The 16,888-nt window shown below is 42.7% G+C and overlaps 1 pseudogene; it reads left to right on the forward strand.

Annotated features, from left to right (window-relative positions):
* Nucleotides 1-5,355: 5,355 nt before the first annotated feature.
* Nucleotides 5,356-10,308, forward strand: LOC117724041 (WD repeat-containing protein 75-like; annotated as a pseudogene).
* Nucleotides 10,309-16,888: the final 6,580 nt, after the last annotated feature.

The following is a 16,888-nucleotide window of genomic DNA, read 5'->3' on the forward strand; positions in this document are numbered from 1 at the left end:
CCATCTTTCCAGCCCTTCCACCCCTTCCTTCTGCAAATAACTTTCTCTTCTGTTCTAAGAAAACACTGCTCGTGCTGTGTTTCCACCACTCCTGCCTCTTCCTTGGGAGCTGCTTGCCTTCCTCCCACCCTTGACTGTTGCCATTCCTAGAGGTATTTTTGATCTAGCTTTACTCTATAACGTCGTCCACTCTGCAGTTGCCAAATCATCATCCCCAACCCCGGTCCCTCTGTGTCAGTTGACATATCCAATGGAATGTCTCTCAGGAAGCTCAAACTCTACATATCAAAACTGAGCTTGGTGTATTCTGCACTCCATATTATTCACACAAAAGAGCACTCCATTACACCCGGGACATAGCACACTACAGTCCCTGGTTTTTGAAAGCAGGACTGTGAATATTCCCTATTGCCCATTTTCACTTTCTAAGTCCCCTGAGAACCTCTCAACTCTGGCTCTTTTTGCCATCACCATTATCTGCACTCTGTGGTCCAACATCATCTCTTGTCCATCCTGCCCCACATCAACGTTGATGGCATACATGCTCCATTTGATTCTCCTACTGTTTCATCTCCACACTGAAGCTTGAGCGTGCTTCCCTAAACTTAAATCAGATCCTGCCATCTCACCCCTGTAATATTTGAAAAATCTTACATATCAGTCCATTGTCTTTGGGATGAACTCACCCCCAGGCATTCCCAGATGCAAGCTGTTGTCTACCTTGGTAGATTCACCTCACTATCTTTGACATGTAGAACTGCCTAAATATGTCACTTACCTGCAGGCTGGAGTACAAGCCCCTCCCTCAAACAAACCCCTTCACATTCCAACTCCTGGCACACAGTGGTTTAGATGTACTCATGTGACCAGCTTCCACTGGCTTCTCCAGTTGCATTTTAAATACATTTTTATTGAGGAAGATGCTCCTGACCTTTTGGCTGGGCTGGGCCTCTCTGCACTGTGTTGTAGTCTCAATCATCATAACTGTGCTTCAACTTTGCCCTAAAAATTTAGTTTTTGTTCTAGCCCATAAACTCCACAACCCCAGGACTAGTTTCACTTATTCGGTACTGTATCTCAGGATAAAACAGATTCTGGTAAGTATGTATCACTAAGAATCATGAATAAAAAAGAAGACAATATCTCACCTCTTCAATGACGCCTTCCTCATCCTTCAATGTGTATGAGGATTTCTCAAGCTTCACAGAATTGCCATGTTAAAGGAAATTGTTCATTTAGGGTAGGACTGTCCTGTGAGTTGTAGAATGTCTAATACCATTGTTAAGTAATGCTAACACAGGCTTCCCACAAACTAGGACAATCATACCTTTCTCCATCCTAGAGACCACAGGGCCAAGCTGACCTCTCTCCTCTCTTATGACATCTGCACAGCTGCTCTCTGTCATTAACATCTACCATCACTTGGGATTTCTTTCCTGGGACATGTGCATTAATTTTGTCGAACCAAAGTACTAAAACCTTCTTGAAATCAGGTCTCCTCTGCTAGTGTCCCCATAATACTGTATCCAGACCTGAGAATGACAACACTAGATGTGTGTGTTTGTCAGTGGAAGGAAAGGCAGCCAAGTCGTCCACATTGAAGATGGATTCTGACTCTGTAGCTCAAGTTTATCTACCTGCCTAGAATTGCTTCACATTCCAACATCAGTGAGCTCAACATCATCAGAAATCCCTGCTGACCTCGGGATTGTGAGCAGTCCTGAAAAGACAGTAACGCAATGCAGAACTAACGTCTCCCCATCTGGAATTCATTAAATTCTCATTTTTGAAAATTCAACAAAATCAACTGAAGCACCTACAGCTTGCTATGCATGGTGCTGTCTCTCCATGGAAATAATTCCTTCTAAGACATAGAACTCAGTTCTGCATACCTTCTGGTACATTCCACACAGTATCAAAGGGAAGGGTGCCAACTTACCTTTGGACCCTCTGTAAAAGCACCTGACTTTTCTTAAACTATCTTTGCATACTTAATTCTCTTTTTACAAAATAATAATTATTGTTATTATTATTCAGAAAACATTCAATGATTAAAGTTAATTCTTTTTAATTACTTTTTATTATTTCAGAATTTCATATATACTTACCATGCGTTTTGACCAACCACCCTCTGAACCCCTCTCCTCCAATTCCTCATTTTTCCCTCCCAACATGTGCTTTGTTAAAATTAATTGTTCATATTGAATATTTGGCAAGTGTTTATATACTAACAGTGAACTTAGCACTGAAAAGGTCTTGCTTAAAAAGAACACCAGTGTTGTGGTAAATCTCCGACTCAAATAAGTCCAGTCAAGGAAAACACAACTCAATATTTATGATTATTAACTGCAAGCCTAGATTGGGCAGATTTACCAATGCACTACTCTATTCCCCAGCTATGAGATCCCTTACAACTTGCGGTTTTTCTAGGCCACATTCCTCTCCTCCATTGTCTTTCCACCTCAGGCTCCTCCGTTGCCTCCCTAGCCTCTCTCCTGTCAACTTCCTCTTCTGACTCCTCCCCTTCCGACTCCTCCCCTAAGCCTTTTTCTCCACCTCCCCTTCTACTGCCCAATCACTGGCTCTAGCCTTTACTTTACAAATTCAATTGGACAGAAGGTTCACAAGATTCACTCCTCCTCCGTAGCCCCTCCCAGGAGTGGAACTACCATCAAAACAAGAGGCTGGGGCTATCCACAACACAGCAGTGTCTCATTTTTGCAATTAGAAAAATACTTTGGTTACATGATAAACCTGTAGTAAAAGCCGATAGTGAAGCCCTGCAGCATTCCTTTATCCCCATGTGTACTCAAACACACTGGAAAATGGTAGATGACAATGAACCATTTGCTATTTCATCCATGTAGAGAGAACACCCAAAAAAAGAGCCATAACCCTGTGTTCTGGGCCTGGCTCCACTACCAGTCACCCTGTGACACTGGGGACATTCCCACTTTGGATGATACATTAAATGCATTATGAATTTAAAACAAGTATATCTAGACTTCATCCCACTGTAAGTCAGGGAGCAGCCACCATACATCTCACTGGTCCTCGTTTTGATCATTCTGAGAGTGAGAAGACAGATTCCACTTGATATCCAAAGTTCTTTCTAGAGCTAAAATCTCACAGGTCATGATGGTTGATGTTGACTACCAACCTGTCAGGTCATGGTTGATGTTAACTACCATCCTGACAGGATTTAGCATCAAGGCCTGCTTGTGAGAGGTTATATACATTAGGTTAATTAAGGTGGGAAGGCTCACCGTACAAGAATTCAGCATTCTTTGGCCTGCATCCTAGATGACACGCAAAGGAGGAAAGCAGCTAGGCACCAACAGTCATCACTTCTTGTTCCTGCCACCATGTCTTCCCTACCATGCTGGACTATACCCTTGAACTCTAAATGAGGATAACCCCTTTCTCCCCTCAGTGGTTTTGGGGAAGGACTTTTTAATCACAGAAACAGGAAACATAACAACTTATAGCACTGTTTATTTTTTTAACCAAAATATTTTTCTAAAGATTTGTATTTGATGAGTAACAAACATAGATGTAGTTTAAAAATATTGTCTATACGATCCTGGAATTAAATGACACAAAAGAGAAATACATATTTGTTGAAGGACATTTTTTTTTCTAGACTCAGAAGTCAGCAGTGAGAGGGTCATATAGAAATCTTCACAGGACAGGAAGCTCCAGATTCACAAACTTCAGAGAAAATCTGCACAGTCAGAGTTTACAGAGTGAAGGGATGACCTCAAGATGGAAAGAAATAGTAAGAAAGAAAGAAAGAAAGAAAGAAAGAAAGAAAGAAAGAAAGAAAGAAAAAAGAAAGAAGGAAGGAAGGAAGGAAGGAAGGAAGGAAGAAAGGAAGGAAAGAGCTTGCGTGGCCTGCACCCTCTCTCATTAGCTTGCTCCAGCTTCAGCCGTTCACTTTGGGGCGTCTTCCTGCCCCCTGATTCTCTTCAAGGAAAAAGGCAAAGAACAGAAGAACAACTTTATCTCTATGTGGAAGCAAAAAACACACCAAAGACCAACAAATGGATCAGCTGCACATTTCCACCGTTACCATGGAGGCACGCCATCAAGGTTTGTTATGGGAAGCACAAGGACCTATAACTAAGTTTGCTCAGACTATAAAGCCATACGTACAAAACCTTTTTAAGTTATTTTTTTATAGGCTGAAGAGGTAACAAAATAAGGGCCATCTGTGACTTCATTCATCTGATGAACTGTCTCCTAGCTTCCAGCTACTGTCAGGTGCTGGGTGAACCAGGAAGATTCTAAGACAGGCAAGGAGGCATTGTGTTGAGATCCCTGGTTCAAGCATAAAGCAAGCTGCAATTTGAGTCCCATCTCTGCCACTTTTAACTCCACGACCTTAGGCAAGTCCTCTGTCTCTTAACATACCTTTCAGAAGGCTGTCATAAGGGTCAGCTGAGATAATGTGTTGTTGTTAGCACATATTCATCAGTCCTCTGGAGAAACAGAACTAGCGGCTGCACATCTAGAAAAGGAATTGCTTTAAAGCTTCAAACTTCATAACTGTGGGGAAAAGCTTATCCAAATGCTGCAGAGTTAGCTAGAAACAAAAAACAGTCAACGTTATATCTTGACACGAGGAAGGCAGACTGGAGGTTGGCCTTTTCCCTGGGGAACATCAATATTTTTCATGTGGGGGTCTTCAACAGCTTGAGAGAGGTGTACCACATTTGAGAGGTCATTTTCTTTTCTCTATTTATTTAAAGATTAGTCTTATATAAAAAACTACCTACCATGAGACATCTAGACCATGGGTTTGACCAAGCCAAGTTAACAGATAAAATAGCCATCACAGTCCATTAAGAGTGTTCAGTAAATAAGACAGGCATGGTGATGTGACACATACCTTTCATCCCAGCATTCAGGAGGCAAAAGCAGAGAGATTTCTGAACTCAAGTCCAGCCTGGTCTACAAAATGAGTTCCAGGACAGCCAGAACTACACAGAGAAACCCTGTCTCCGATCTAAAAATGAAAATTAAAAAATAAAATAAGAGTGTTCAATAAACAGCTATAGGTTTAGACTATAGTTGGTGAGTTAACAGACACAGAGCAATGCAGTGTGAGCAAGTCTATGAAACAGATGCTCGGGGTGCTGAAGGTATGTACAAGAGGATGTGTGGGGAAAACGAAAGGGCAAAGAAAAGATCCAAGGAGCTGTGCCAGATGCTGCCAGCCTATACAGGCTACCAGCTACTGGAAGGCTGAGTCAGGAGGGTAACAAGTTTAAGGTCAACTGGGTAAATTAATGAAACCCTGATGGGTTTTTTTTTTTTTTTTTAAGTAAAAAAGAAGGTTGGAAAGGTGACTTCATGATAGAAGACTTGTCCTACATGTATATGGCTCTAGGTTCTCGCACCAGCATCACAAAATGGGCGGGGCATGCCTGAGAAGTAGAAAGGCACACCGAGTGGCATAAAGAACACACACGAAGAGCAGATCTGTCCAGTTCCCAGCCACCAGAACTGACTGCCTGAATAGCCAATGAGAACACTGCCCTCGGACATCCTCTTGCTGGCTGAGAGGTGGGTGTGTATCCAAGGAAGCCAAAAGCAGCAGCCCCTATCAGCAAAGGAACATGGTCATGTTCGGAGTAATAGATCAAGCATTAAACCCAAAGGAAAAGATAAAAACCAGAAAATAGTCTTTCTGCCAGTATATGGAAGGGTCCTGAGCAGAAGAGAATAAGGAGTAGGGATATGAGAAGAAAACACTTAGAACTGGAGCTGCAGTTGGCAGGATGTGTCCACAGCCCCATTGGATCCATGTCAAATTAGTCTGTTCATGGCAAGTGTTGGTAGATTAGCGGTGGCAATAGAAAGAACCTGTGAAACAGACATGGAGTATCAGGTGGCCCCAGGACCAAATGGTTGGCCATGGCTAGGACTTAAGAACTTTGACCAGTACGGTAATACACAACCCCCATGCAACACAGAACCAACCACCAACACTGTTACTGCCCTTCACAACACAACCATCCCCTCCCAGGTACCTCAGCCCAATTCCCGGAGGGTCACAGGTATCTTTATTTCTAGTCACTCCCTTCAGCCTGTTTCATGCCCCACGAGGTTAATCTTCACTTGTAGGTCAAATTTTCCCAATGCTTTCCTTACATTATTTAGTTATAAATGGAGCGCTTAGCCCTGGTCACACTCTGTGGGCTCCAGGTGTTCCAGTGCCAAACACTTGCAGCAAATCCCCTGGGATGTTCTTCTATCATGAAGATCTGGTAGATTTTGAATGAGTGAGAAACATTGCCATCACACTGAAACTTGAGTTTATCCGTATCTCCATCAGTGACAGACCCTGAGAGAAACAAACAGGATTCATCTGGCATATGACAGAAAGGAGGCATTGCCTCAGATTTGTCCCCCAGCCTTGGCACTGTCAGTTGTAGTGGAGACGAGAATGGCAAGCGACCATGGCCCTTTGAGTTTGTTTCTGAAAAGTAAACAGATGAAAGGCCCAATGGGCATTGATGTTTTTAAAAGACCGAAGACATAAAAGCTAAGAAAGCCCAAAGTCTCCTAGTCTGGAAATTTGGGGGGAGGGGAGTCATTTAAAGCTATTTCGATCTCTTCTCACTAAACTTCCAATTATACAACTCACGACACAAGGTGGGAAGGGAATTGTAATCAATTTCTTGAGTAAATTCATGTAAAATAAATTTATACCCAAAGGATTTGAATAACAAGGCCATTTCATTCAACCAGGAAATCAGATTCTGACAGCTGAGGCTTCTTGAAAAATGGAATCTATTTTCTAAAGGATTTATGAACGTGCTCACTGCCATCAGCTGCCAGGACAAAGCTGAATGCAAACTGCTATTCTCTCGTGGGTTGTATTCATAATTTAAAAACATCTGAGACAAATGAGCTACATGGTGTTTTTTTTTAACACAGTGTCCACCAAGGAAGTCACTTCTCTAAGCCACAGTAAGTGGAAGACTGAGATATATACACAAGTGACTCAATGCATCACTCTCACTACAGCCTTCACTTTGCCAAGTAGGTTGATAATACTCTCCAACTCTGATCCCAGTCTAGGTACATGAATTTATTTAGTAGCATACAAGAGCCATGGTGCACTAGTATGAAGCCCAGGCCAAGTGCTTTCATACACTTCCACATGTTCTCATGGGCTTTTACTGTTCCTACAGAAAGGATATCTCAAGGATAGCTCACTGACTCTGTGAAGGATGAGGCGTGTGAATCAGAGTCAAATCTCTGAGCTCGGCGTGTCCGGTTGTGAGTGTTAACTTTTACTGTCGACTCAATTGTATTTTCTAGATGTCCACTGTCAAGATGCACCTGCATGTGCAATAGTGGCACAACTGTTATGGAGGCAACCCATAAGGTCAATACATCCAGGAAACTGTCAAGGAGTAAAATGTTGGGAAATAGTACATACTGCCTTGGGCTCTGGGGACTCTGTGTCTCTCTGGTAGAGGTACAGGGTAGGGTAACTGTTCTGTAAAGTATTACAGGAAAAACCTGAGGAATGGGAAAGACAGTGAAATCATGGCTCTGGGTTTGGAAGATCTTGCCTGCTGGGATGATGGTTTTCTCATCTGTCCATCTCCATCCCATCCTTATCAGTCAACACTTGTTACTGAACAGTCTTCTTCCACTGCACCATAAAAGACCCGTAAGGTCTCATGTCAGGTTGCCTCCCCCCATGTATCCCTTGCTCCTAAACAGAGCTGGTACAGACAGATGGACACTCAGCACAAGCTTGGTGAGCATGTGTGTTAGAAACACGTCCTGTGAGTCTGTGAGAAGATGGTAGATGAGTGTCTGTGTGGTTCCCTGCAGTGGCAGCCGGCTGAACTTCAAGAGAGCCTTGTTCTCTGCGGGTTTCAAGGGACTCCATCTTCCATGTCCTCATAGACTTGACAACTCTTATGCTTGAATATATAACTCTTAAACTATTCTGAAAGGTATATCTTCTGTGTCTCGGGAGACTTTGTAAAGATCTATAGCACAGCCACAGAAGAGTGTGTACACATTTTGCATGGGCACAAAAATCTGGTGTCTGAAATCCTCATCAACCCCAACAACCATCTTCAGCTCTATTCATGTTCCTTTGGTGGCACCGTTAAACTATCTTGATGGCATTTTAATAAAGACTTTCATTGTTGGACCTAAACTGCGTGCCCTCTTTATTCCTCCCCAAGCCAAAGATTCCATCTTCCATAAAGAAGAACCAACTATATTTCAGCTGGTTTCAGTGAAACTGCCCAAGTCACCAAGCCAGGATGTAGAAGCTAAGGAGCTCACCTTTGTTTTGGATTAAATAAATGAGTCCCCCAAGAGCATTGCTTTTGGAAATGAGTGAGAATATGTTGGTGCAGTCCAGGGCTCTTGCCTATCCTTTTTTTTTTTCCCAAAAGAAAAAACATGCAATTTTACCTTACCATCTGCAAAAAAAAAAAAAAAAAAAAAAAAAAAAAAAAAAAAAAAAAAAAAAAAAAACAAGCTCACATATGTAGCCTGCCACCCAAAGGAAGATTACATTATACCTGGTCACATGGACAGCAAAATCGGCCTTTGGAGAAATTTTCATGATGACAAGAAGTATACCTATAATACATATTTGCACTGACACCAACACATGGTTATGGATTTGGCCTTTACAATAAGGGGCATCAATCTGCTGAGTGATGGGTATGAGTGTGTCTTATAGAGTAGCGAGATAGATCAGAGACTAAGGAGTTTCTCTCTCATTTAGGATCTACCATTGAGCACTCTCCGTCTCACCTTTGAGAGATTTTTTTCTATACTTCTCACTCTGATAGCAAGATAACAGTTATGCACCCAACTCTTGATGCATCCGCAGTGACTCAAGGCTTAGTGAAAGATGGGAGTTTATCGACTGGTTTGATGGTTGACGCAAGAGCCAAAGCTTTAGTTTTGAATGGAAAGCCTGGTCACCTGCAGTTTTATTCTCTCCAGGGTGATAAACAGTTATATAATCTAGATATCATACAGCAAGGGTACATCAATGTTGAGGGTCTAATCCAAACTGAACTAACAAAGGCTGCCTTCAGCTGCTCTGGTACTTGGTTGGCAACTGTTGAACAAAGGCAAGGAAATGAAGATGAACTCCAGCTGCAAATGAAACTGTGGAGCTACAGCAAGAAAACCCAAGGGTTTGTTTTTAACACAGAGATCACCATGCCACGTGATGACCACATCCCAGCTCTCTGTTCTAATAATGCAGAAAACTATGAAAAACCCATCCTGCTCACAGCTAGCAGAGATGGCCAAATGTGGGTATTAACGGATGACTCTGATATATACAAAAAAGTTGGCTGGACTTGTGACTTTGTAAGTAGTTACCACAAATATCAAACAAGCAATTGCTGTTTCTCTGAAGATGGCTCCTTACTAGCAGTTACCTTTGAGGAAATAGTTACAATCTGGGATTCAGAAACGTGGAAACTAAAATGTACATTTTGCCAACGAACTGGGAAAATAAGGCACCTTCGCTTTGGAAAACTGACATGCTCAAAGTATCTTCTCAGCAGCACTGAGAATGGCATTCTCTGCTGCTGGAATCCGCTCAGTTGTTCAATGCAGTGGAGGGCAAAATTAAATGTTAGCATTATGGAATCCAACCCTTACTCAAACCATGTTGCTGCAGTGGTTCAGTCTTCAGTGGGCTCAGATCTGTTTGTGTTTAAACCTAGTGAGCCAAGGCCATTGAGCGTTTGTTTCATGAGATATCCCAGAATCACTCACCTCAGAAGCTCACCAGTGGCTGAACAGATACCAGATTTAATTCCTAACTAAATCACCAACAAGCAGACAGCTGCTGGCAGAAGAAAGTTCGCCAGTGACCCCACTTTCTTTTATATCAGGAAAACACAGGCAACAGCAGGATGCAAAGTTAAACAAAACTTCAGAGAATGAGCTGGTACAAGCCCCCTAAACGGAGAACACACCTGCAATTAACCAGCTTCTTTACACTGCAGCCCACATGCTGCTGTCAGCTTCTTTCCTGGGCTCTCTGTTTGCAAACTCATCGCTGCTCTCTTAAAGAGACTGAGAGCGCTGAAGAAATTCCTGATGATGTAGATATGGAGGGAAAACAGGAAATGACAATTCAAATTTTAAAAAAAAACGATCTTACTAAAAAAAAACCAAGGAAACAAATAACATGGACCCAGGAGAAGGTGCTGTTAGAATCAGCTGTCAAAATCTGAAGAGAAAGAGTTGAGAAAGTTCAGAAAAGTAGACAATAGCTGGCTAGCTGCTCTGTAGGTGTGACACAGAGACATGTTGTACTTAATTTTTACTGTCTGTTAATACTTCAAAAAATTTAATATTATTTTATTCTCAAGAAAAAAAAATACACATCTCCCAAAAAAGACATGGAGTTGAAAAGGGAACAATATTAGAGGATATGAGGAGAGTCAGTGGACAGAAATGGGGTAAATGGGTTCATATTTTAATGTATGCATATATGAAGTTCTCAAGAATAAATAAAAATTATCCTTTAAATAAAGTAGACTTCTCCTCAAGGGCAGCCAAGTATGGCTTTTCCCATGTACGATAGTATTTTCTGGGTGCTTCTTTAGAATCCAATCTGTCATATGATAAGCATCTATGTCACTTAATTTAATCTATACCTTCTACTTAGTCACTCACTCAAGGACAAAAGAATATCACACTGTGTACAACCTGCCTACTGATTGTACTTTACCAAAATAGAAGCATATGTGGAGAAGGTTTCCATTTAAGGCAGATGGGAACCTGGGTGACACAGAGTTCACTAACTAGCCTTAAACACTAGCTTGAAGCAGTTAAATACCTGCAGGGTATGTGGCCCATACAGGGCAGGTAGGTAGCTTTCAGGATGCTCAGCCCTGTTGGCTTCACTTATGGATAAATTCATCAAAATTCCTATTAAGGAAAAGCCAGTCTGGAGACTGTGAGTTAAAGGTTGCAAATGGAGCATTTAAAAACAGCACTACCTGTGTCAGACCACCAGGCAGCATTTGTATGGTCCAGGTGGGTTTCAGTGGGAATAGTGGGAACGTCCGAACAGTCCATCTTTCACGGAGCCTGTGATGCTACAAGTCACATGTCATACCTGCTCATACTTTATTGACTAAAGTAGTTCATGTGCCAAATGGATGAAAGAGGTGGTCTCCAGCCCCGATCCACCCCCGCCCTTTCCCGAGGAGCTGTTGGCAGAGAGTCATTCTTCCTTGAGATTATGGCCACTGATAAGTTTCGTGCTCTGATAGACCGCTCCACACTCATGCACATAAAGGCAACAGTAACTGGAATTTAGTGGATTATCATAAATAAATAAATAAATAAATAAATAAGACTGGGAGAAGACGATGTTAGGGAAGGATATGGGGAAAGTTGGAAAAAATGGGAGGTGAATGTGATCGTATTTCATTGTATGTATGTATGAAATTCTCAAGAATAAATTTTTAAAATTTTAAATAAAATTAGAATGCAAAAGCCATGTGCCCAACCTCCTGCTCAGTGAATCAGGCACAAATGAGTGTCTTGCAATGGAGAAAAATGCCAGATCTCACAGCTCGCATACACCTCATGATCCGCGGTCCTCTCAGACACGGAGGCAGGCTCTGGTCTACGGGGTAGATCAGCCCCACTCCCTTCTAAGGGAGAAAAGACTGACTCACTGAGCTGAGCTTGACCTTGTGACTTGCTTTGGCCAATAAGATGTGAGCAGATGTAACATGTGCCGTTTTCAAGCAGAAACCTTTCCAGTCATTACCTGAAACCACCATGCACTTCCAGAGAGGGGCTGCTCACTCTGCCAGCCAGTCATCTCCTCAGATTTCAGTCTTTGTCACTCTGTAAGCGACAGTCTGGTGGCTGTCCAGGGAGGCTGAGCAATGCAGACTGACAACAGCAGCTGAGGTGCCACCACAGTGGAATACAAACAAGTCCCTGGGCTTGGGGGCTAAGCAGCAGGTGGCCAGAAAGTTCCTAGTCTGCAGTGGTAAGGCATTTGCCAACCCTATCGTCTGTTATGACATTGAGAATAGAAAGTGTAACAAATGAACTCCAGGCTCCCAAAAGGAAATGGGGAAGCCGAAACCGTATTGGATATTTGCTAACGGCTGCATTTGACAGGCAGGCGCAGTGAGGGAGGACAAAAGAAGAGACGGACATTTTTGTTAGCAGAATTGGGAGTTCAGAGAAACCGCAAGTTCCACGATCTGCAGGTTTACAAGGTAGGACTGTTTTCTCCTCCAATTGGTGAAAGATAAAAGAAAGAGAGCATTGAGCCACAAAAGCCCATAACTTTGAGACCGGAAACTCCGTGGCCTATGTGGCCTCTTGGTCCTTCGTTAAAAACCCTGATTGGGCAGACACATGTAGAGGAGTCCATACATTTGTAAGAGCGGCTTCACCCATCACCAAAGAGGCAAAAATAGTGACAACTGAAGCTAATAATTCTGTATATAGGACTCAAGTACATTATTTAGACACTTAAAAGCATACCTATGTTCCAAAACCACAAGGCAGATACCAAAGCTTAGTTAGCTGCTGAAGCATCCCTGGCTTACGCTTCTGCAGGCGCCCTGCTAAGAAGACCTGCGCTGAGCCGGGCGGTGGTGGCACACACCTTTAATCCCAGCACTTGGGAGGCAGAGGCAGGCGGATTTCTGAGTTCGAGGCCAGCCTGGTCTACAAAGTGAGTATCAGGACAGCCAGGGCTACACAGAGAAACCCTGTCTCGAAAAACCAAAAAAAAAAAAAAAAAAAAACCTGCGCTGTACCATCTGGCTTCCATTCTAAGCCACACCAGCCCAAACCAAGATGACTCTCTGGTCCAAGACAAGGTTTGGAAGAATTGACAGAATTCACACACCCACACTTTTAGGGCTGAGGTCCTCAGCTCCAGAGCCGGGTCACCACTCCCTGACATGTGACCGCTCTAGAGGAGGACCAATCAGAGAGTACCTCTACTGCTTTGTCTGTCAGCCTTGATCTCTGGACTCTTTGGAAGGGTCACCTGGTAAGGGGATGCCTCGGGTTAACAAGTAAATCTCAAGTCAACTGCTTAGACACAACTTCCTCTGTAAGAATCCACCATCCTTTTCTATATAAGCTAAACGTGGCTGCCCATTGCTGGGCTGATTCCACAAACAAATATGCAAAACTCCATGCACATGAATTTTTAAACTAAATAATAAAATAACATGTTTTTCTCATTTGGAAAAAATATGCCAATTTCAAAAATCATTGTTAGGAGAAGTAAGTAAAGGCAGACTGAAGTATGCAGTGTGAAGAAACCACGGATCTCCCAGGTACCTGTGAATGTTACATCACGGGGCAAAGGAGAACTGGGTAACAGAAGAAGATAAATTTGCTAGCTAGTCTAAAAATAACAGGTTAATAAACATGAGTTATTTTAATGTGGCAATGTCACCTTAAGGAACCTTAATGTGGGAAAGAAGGCAGAAGAGAGAAATTAAAGACAAATGTGCCTGCCGAAGAGAGGGCAGAGCAGAGTGAGGACTTACCTACTCTAGATGTGGAGAACACAGAGACACATTCTCCTTGGGGAGACTGTGAGGAGGAACGTGGTGTAATAGACCCCTCCTCCCCCTCCTCCCCCTTCCCCCTTCTCTCCCTCTTCCTCCTCCTTTTTCTCCTTCTCTTCCTCTCTTTCCTCCACCACCTCCTCTTCTTCCTTTACCACCTCTTCCTTTTTCTCCTCCTCTTCCTTTTCCTCCTCCTCCTCCTCTTGCTCTTCCTCTCTTTCACCTTCTAAGCCTTCTCTTCCTCTCCTTCTTTGTTTTCATTGTTGCTACTGTTTTATATTAAAGATTAAACCAACCAAGTAAATCTCACATATTGAGCAAGTCCTCTACTACGAAGATATATAACGCCCCCCCCTTTTTTAATTTGATACAGCTACATTGGCCAAAATGACTTTGCCGTGTTGTTATCCTCTTTTCTCAGCCTCCCGATAGTTGGGATTACAAGTTAGTACTGCTGTACCCAAGCCATGCTGGAGTTACGCTGACAGAACTGCAGGGTTGTAAGTCTGTGTTCTGCAACTGAGAATGTGAGGGTTAAGTGAAACATGTTTATATGCAAGGGCCTAATCCTATATCCATCCATTGGGGGCAACTGTTCCTGCAAATGAAAATGGAAATAAGGCTGCATTTGGTTTATCTTCCATAATATAAATTACAGGAAAAAAAAATACGATGCTAACTAACTGTAGAGGGCGAACTATGACCTCCAAAATTGCGATGAGAGGCAATGCCAGGTTTGCAAGGGAAGTACAGAGATCCCTAGGTCTTCTCAAATGTTAATAGAAAATATAGGAAGAGTCTGATCATGCAAGAAATAGATAATGTGCGTACCTATGTAACAAACGCTGCCTGACAACCTCCTCTAAAAACACAGGGGTACCGCTGCAATGGACCACCTTTCTCTGCGACAATCACACTGCTAAAATCTCAACTGTCAGAGGGTCTGTACTGCAGTCGGGAATACAGGTTCTTTCACAAGCAAATGGATGTGACAACTGCCGGAAAGGAAAGGAAAGGAAAGCACGACACAAGGAGGTAGGATGGTGACCCCCGAGAAAAACCGTTTCCACAGTGGTGTCTGGGAGCAGCTTGCTGAGAAAGTAAACAGCATAAGACTGTAAACCGCAGAACTAAAACAACATTCCAGGGGAGCAGCAAAATGGGTGAATCAGAAAGCAGCATGGTATGTGGGCGTGGTTATGTGAATATGGTTGTCTAGGCGTGGTTATCCTATTCTGTGGGCGTGGCTATGTAGATATGGTTGCATGGGCGTGGCTATCCTACTCTGTGGGCGTGGCTATGTAGATATGGTTGCATGGGCGTGGCTATCCTACTCTGTGGGCGTGGCTATGTAGATGTGGCTGTATCAGTGTGGCTGTCCGGCTGGGTGGACATGGACAAAGCAACAAGGGCCCTGTGGTGCCTGGGCTTCTGGGCAGGCAGCCAAGAGAACCAGTGAGTGCCGTGCTGCCTCTTATGGCCTTCAAGTTATGTTGTATGGCTGCTTCTGTAGTCACATGTCACCTAACATTCGAGGGAAAAGAGCCTAGCCCCCACTTCTCTATGAGAAGAATGCCCGTTCCCCCTACAAAAAGGAGCTTTGTGGGATGAAGAGAATATTTGGCCATTTGAGGGACATATAACCTGCCATGGCATATTTAAACGAAAAATCCGTTGAGACCCAGAATAAAACGTGATTAAAACCATAGCCAAAACTGCAGCAGAAAAGACAGAATGCAGGCAGTGTCACTGAAGTAAACTGAGTAGGTAAATTTATTATTGGACAGGATGTTACACTGGCAAGTGGGCAAGTTCTCAGTGAGATTTTCCTCGTATCGTGTAGTACACCGTGGTAGAACCTCATGACGTAAGCAAGCACCAGGCATTTGCTAAGCACAGTGTTTGATGAACAGGCAATGTGGGTTGTGTGCAAATGGACTGTTCTAATGGGTCATTCTCCATTTGTGATCAGCTGCTCCATACCCAGTGTGGGCTAACCACCAGAAAGGCCAACACCACAAACAGTGGCAGCCGCAGTGACATCTTGCTCTGGCCAGTGATCAGCTGCATGAGGACAGAGAACTGAGCCCAAAGAGCAATGACAGAGCAAGCCCCAGGAGCAGGGACCTTCCGAATCAGTGCTCCTCATATTTGCATGAAAGCCTAGCTAACAACTGGCTTAGTATCAAAATAATCCAAACTAAAGCTAAAAGAAATATAAGAAGATGCCAATAAAAATCACGTGCGTAGTTTCATAGCAAATTTCCAATCTTTATATAAACAATAAGCAAATAAGGAAACAGATTCCCAGTGTATAACAAATAAGGTCAACAAATATTAACTTTACAATAGAATATGTGTATCTTTTTCAATGTCCTTGAGGCAGCTATAAAAAGTGTTCATATTTTCCACCAGCATAGATCATCTTCCTACAACTAAATGAAAACAGAAGCCCCATAGGTCACAGCCTCTGCCCAAACACAATAAAAGGGAGAAATCAATAAAGTTATGGATAAGAAAAAGCAAATAGGAAATTAAAAGCAATTTCCTGGATAACTTAGGGGGGCATTAATAATCGCAGATTATTTAGAAAATAAAAACAACAAAGCTGCATATCAGAAGTTATGCAACGCTTTATCACGGTAGGCACGAAGCCTTCCCTGTGAATTGCCATGGTACACAGTTAGGCTTGCCAGCCATGATGACTTCTTGCTCTTATCTGGCATGCCACACTAGCATGGAAGGAGGCATATGCAGTGTGTGGATAGGTGGGTAGGGTGTGTTCTGCCGCGGCTTCATTTACAGCCACAGAACGGATATTCCTCCCGCACCTTTGGTTTCCCAACCTCGGTACTAATCGAATGCTAAGTACTTGAAGAGAACTTTCTAACTTTGAATGTTTTTAGCGCTAACCAAAAAATAGAAATCAATGAAATAAACAATGGACTCTGCCAACTAGAAAAACATCCAGAACAGCAAAATAGGAAAGGGATCTAAACACAATGAAGCTAAACACACAACAAAGTAAGAAAATCCAGTGCTGAAAAGAAAAAAAAAAAGAAAAAAAGATGAGCCAACCCCAAAACAGTCAGTCAAGAAAAAACGAGGGGGAAATACATATTATTAAGTACCAAAAATGAATTGTTATAATTACAGATGCAGGAAAAATGTTGTTAAAAATCATCAGGTATCAAAATAGCATGCATAAGTCTATGGGATGAGCGATTTGCTCTCCACAGCATTGGGTGTTGCTTGTCGAGAAATATCAGAAACATTCCGTCAACTAGAAGGGGCATTTGGAAAGG

Source organism: Arvicanthis niloticus, chromosome 19, assembly GCF_011762505.2.
Source record: "Arvicanthis niloticus isolate mArvNil1 chromosome 19, mArvNil1.pat.X, whole genome shotgun sequence".
NCBI lineage: Eukaryota > Metazoa > Chordata > Mammalia > Rodentia > Muridae > Arvicanthis > Arvicanthis niloticus.